Below are 5,255 nucleotides of genomic sequence, written 5' to 3'. Positions count from 1 at the left end.
TGATAACAATATTAGAGGCAAAGTACTAAAAATATTCATCACTTTCCAAAATTTCCTTCCGCTCTTTTTGTAGTTTTGTGTGTTCATGTGTGTACTCATGTGCTTGGTATATGTGCTTTTTTGGATGAGGAGAATCCATGGAAATAGAAACAGCAATCATTTGATCAGGAAGTTTTCTGTGAAGATAGAGTTTTTCACTAGGAATTGCTTGCTCTAAGACATTCAAGAAAATGGAGACCTGTAGGTGAAGCTTTGAAAATTAAATGCATCTTAGAATTCAACTATCCAATTTCAGAAACAAGGGAAAGTTATTTGGATAAACTTGTTTAAACATCTAAGCTAAATCCCCTCCCTTATATCTTTTTTTTTATTTTTAATTTTTTTTGGTTTTTTGAGACAGGGTCTCACTATGTAGTTGAGACTGACCCGCAACTCACTACGTAGCCCAAGCTGGTCTCGAACTCACAGCGATCTTCCTGCTTCAGACTCCCAAGTGCTGGGATTACAGGCATGTGCCACCATGCCCAGCCTATATATCTTTTAATATAATTGAAATTATGTAAATTCTCCATTTAGGGAAACACCAAAAAACATGTATCTAAGGCTTTTCCTAGACTGGGTCATCACATTATTACATAACAGGTATATTTGAGACCCCAACTACATATCACACACTCTCTGAATATCAAAATTCAGTCTCTACTGTCAAGAAGTTCAAGATCTGGTAACAAAAATTTACAGTTACAGGGATAACAAGGACTCGATATTATAAAAACTGTGTGATGCTCAATGTGTTGAAAGACAGTTCTCCACGAATCTCTCAAGTTTCCGCTCACCTTTTAAATGAGATACTATCTGTTCCTTCTTTTGGGCTGCCTTTTAATATAATTGATAATCTTCAATGATATAAATATATTCTTCTTCAGTAATAAATGGGTGGCTGAGATTAGTGCCCATTATAAAAGTTTGGCTTCCTTAAGCTCAGAGTTCCTCTCCAATAATATCACCCACTTTGCTTCTACTGTAAATGCCTGCCAGCATTTACATAATTTAGCCTGTGGGAATTGGGAACTGGAGTAAATAGTGATACTTTGGCTTCTGTCATGCTACAAGTATAAAATTGTCCCTCATCTGTGATTCAAAAGTTCTGTGTCTTCTATCAGCATCCATAAGATTGTTGTGAAAGCTTAACTTGTTAGTTTGCAGGAAGAATAAAATTTCAGGCCCCTCAGAGTTCTTAACGCATGTAACTATGAAAAGATACACCTATTTTAGCAAATACAATAGCAATGATATTGTGAAACATGAAGAATGTTGCTGAAATTGAACCTGAGAACGTGGGATAAGAACAGGCAGCAGGAAAGAAGGAACAAAAGTAAAGATGGAGGAAGAAGACATAATATAAGCAAGAATAGGATTAGACAGAGATAGAGACAGCAAAGAGTATTTAATGTTAATGAAGAACATAGACGTTTTCACAAAGGCAATATTAATCTAAAGGAATATAATTATTGGGGGACTATAATCATATTTAGGTTTCAGAAATGCAATCTTGGTAATAGTGGAGAATGAGTTGGCTATTTAAAATGATAGGCAGGGAGTCCCTGTTGGAGACCCTTGAAGTCATCCAGATAGAGCAAGATAATGTCTAAAATTGAGAAAAATTATAAAGATAAGCAAAAGTTCATAGGATATTATGAAAGATAGAGAAAAATTATAAAGATAAGCAAAAGTTCATAGGATATTATGAAAGAAGAATTAACTGGTGTCACTGACAATAAATTTGTTTTTTTTTTCTTTTTATTGAGTTTATTGTACATTCTAGATATACAGTATAGTTACATTCATTACTGGGATCTTGTACCTTTACATGACAGGTCTTGGTTCTCATTTTTCCCCCTTGTCCCTTCCCTCCCTTCACCCCCTCCTCCCCTCCCCATCTACAAACATTTTATTTCCATTTTTTCATTTTCTCATATTTTTTTCTTATTCCTTATTCCCTTTCCTCTACCCTTCCCATTTTCCCTACACCTTTAAAAAGAGTTTTCTCTCTTTAATACTTAGCTCAGTAAATAATGAAAACATCTGTCATGAGAGGTGGAGGAGGAATAAGGGGACCATATTATTTACAGGAGTACTTGGTCTTACCACATGTATGTATTCGCAATAGAAAGAGTGATCACTTTAGGTAGGCAGGAGTGTGTCTCACCATGCTTTGTCAGCTCATCCTGATGGTTAAGTGAATTGCTGAGGATTCTACGGTCAGTGAGCTAGGAGTGGATCTGGGATAAAATTACTAGTCTAGTGGAATTTTTATTCTGATTACTAGAGTCAGTTGTCAGGACCAGTCTGAGACTGCTTATCTGTTCTCAGAGGATCTTGGTATTACCCAGGGGATGAAGGAAGCAGAAGGGAGAGAAAACTAGTGGACTATATATACTTTTTTTTGTATGACAAATATATTGTTAGTTTACTGCCAAAAGAAAGGAAACAAGATTTATATTTGACATTGTGGGCCAAAGAACGTCTTCCTTGTTGAACTAGTTCTAAAACCGTATATTCTTAGGGGTGCTAAGCTCATATGATCCAAGAAGTATATTCCGCTTCAAATATCCAGTCATTAGATTAAACTAGAACAATGAGGCTGTGTTTATATGATCCTAAAACAATGAAAGCAGTGAAAACATTACATTCAGTGAAAAGCTGTATAAGTAGGTTTCTTGTTTGATTTTTGCTGTTAAGGACAGAAATTTTATTAAGGTATAGAATGGGCTAAGAAAGTCAGGTTTCTGCCTGGGTCTCAGTTTGATGTCACAGTGCAGTATGGTTTTACATGATGTTCAGAGAATTGCAAGCTCTTTTATCATCACAACATTCTCAGAGTGTTTGAGAGTTCCAGGAGAGTATGCAAAGAGTATAGAGGACATGGTCAAAACCTGAAAGAAATCCACATTTAGGGACTAAGGAGACAAAGAAAACTTTAAACAAGAACCAGTGAAGAAGTCAAGGAGGGAACATTTGAAAAGGGCAGAGGTTAGGGGAAAAAATGAGAATCAAGACTTGTCATGTAGAGGTACAAGATCCCAACAATGAATGTAACTGTACTGTATCCCTAAAATGTACCAATAAACTCAATTAAAGCTGAAAAAAAAAAAGAGCATACATTAGGGCTGGGGATTTAGCTCAGTGGTTCTGCAGCCTGCATCACAAGTACAAGGACCTGAGTTCGATCCCCAGTACCCCCCAAAAGCATATATTTATGTATCTTTTTTTTAAGGAAAATCCACTCCTAGGAATTTATGTACTTTATGATTTAGTTGGTTAATGAACAGCTGTTTTCCATTTCCATAGAATCCCCTATGAAACAAAATTAAGGCATGAGAAATTTGGGTTGGGTATAAAAAATTTTAATTTCTCTTGACTGTAAGAATGAGAAGTTATAAACTAAATTCTAGCCTAGATCAATCATTAAAAAGAAAAGCATTTCCCATTCTGGTAATACTACCTGCCTTGGAATTCCTTCAGTCCTGGCTGGGCTTTATGCCTATGTTTTTATTATCATATATCTTGTTTCTCCAAATAAGATGCATTTCTTAGGCCAGAGTACAGGCACACAATGAACAAAAAATTAAATTAATGCATTTGATGTATTTGTTTAGGATAGTCTCAGTCTTCTGAGAACGATGAAATCAAACTTGGGTTGAAGACTCAGAGTGGAGCTGTGCAGAGTTCACTTGACTAAAGGTGAGGTGCTCTCACAGTTCTTCAGGCCCTGAGAGCATCTCAACTGCCTTAAGTGGACCTGAGATTCCAGAATCTCAGCTTGCTGTCCAAGACGCCCATCACCCTCCTGTGCTTTTTGGACTCAGGCTTTTGAGGGAGGCAGCTTGCCTTTTTATCTTGTTGGAAACACAGTCTCAGAAAACAGCTGCACTCAACTGTTGAATAATAATGGTACATATCATTCTTGATCTTTGGCAGGAAGTGTCCTTGGCTCCCAAAATAACCTTAACCACGGGGTTAAGATTTTCCCTTAATTAAAGAGTGCTGAGAGAAAGACTTGAATGCATGAGGGCTGATAGACACTTAATTCCACTGTAGTCAACAATTTGGGTATCTTTTGTAGTCACATTGGTGATGGCAGTGAAGGCTTAACTCCTTAGGATCTAGGCTGTCATGATTGGGTGTTGATGGGTCAGGCAGTGCTATAGTTTCGGTTCAGAATGACCCCTAAAGGCTCTTGTGCTAAAAGCTTGTTAGTCTTTAATAAATGGTGCTTGGAAAACTGGTTTTCTACATGCCAAAGACTAAAACTAGACCCATGTTTCTCATCATGCAGTAAACTAAAATTGAAATGAATCAAAGATCTAAATATTAAAACACAAACACTAAATCTTCTGGAAAAAAGAATAGTTAGAACTCTTGAGGACATAGGTGTAGGCAAACACATCATGAATCAAACCCCGATTGCACAGGAAATATTACAAGGAATCAACTACAGGGATCTCATTTTATTAAAAAAGCTTTGGGACAGCAAAATCACCAACAGAGTGAAGATATGACCCATAGAAAAAGAAAGAATTTTAACTAGTTCTTCCTAAAACAAAGGACTAATATCTATAACATATAAAGAATTGAAAAAATTAGATCACCCAAATTTAAAGACCCAATCCGAAAATAAATAGATGAAAAAATATTCAACTTCACTAGTCATTTGAGAAATGCAAATGAAAACAATGCTTATATTCTATCTCACTCCAGAAAGAATGGCTGCTATCAAGAAATCAACCAATAACAAATGCTGGCAGGGCTCTGGGGAAAAAGAACTCTTCCACTGTTATTGGGAGTGTGCTGTGAAAAACAGTGTGGAGGTCCCTCAAAATATTAGGATTAGAGGTCTCATTTGACCCAGTTATTCCTTTTCTGGGTATCTTCCCAAAAGAATTGAAAACATCATACCACAGTGATATATGTGAACCCATGTTTACAGCAGCATAGTTTATAATAGCTAAATCTGGAAAACAACTCAAATGCCCATTAACTGATGAAAGGATAAAAGGTCATTTTAAAAATACATAATGGAGTACTACTCCATAAAGAAGGATAAGCTTGAGACATTTTTAGGTAAATGGATGTACCTTGAGACCATACTCTTAAGTGAAATAAATTGAACACACATGTGTAAATATAGCATTGCCTTTCTGGTGTGAAAAGTTGAAATATAAACAACGATCAAAATATAATATATAATATAT

This window comes from Fukomys damarensis, unplaced genomic scaffold (assembly GCF_012274545.1).
Source record: "Fukomys damarensis isolate Sample0158 unplaced genomic scaffold, DMR_v1.0_HiC HiC_scaffold_30, whole genome shotgun sequence".
In the NCBI taxonomy this organism is placed as follows: Eukaryota; Metazoa; Chordata; class Mammalia; order Rodentia; family Bathyergidae; genus Fukomys; species Fukomys damarensis.
The sequence above is the reverse complement of the archived record's forward strand: the minus strand, read 5'-3'. Positions refer to the sequence as shown.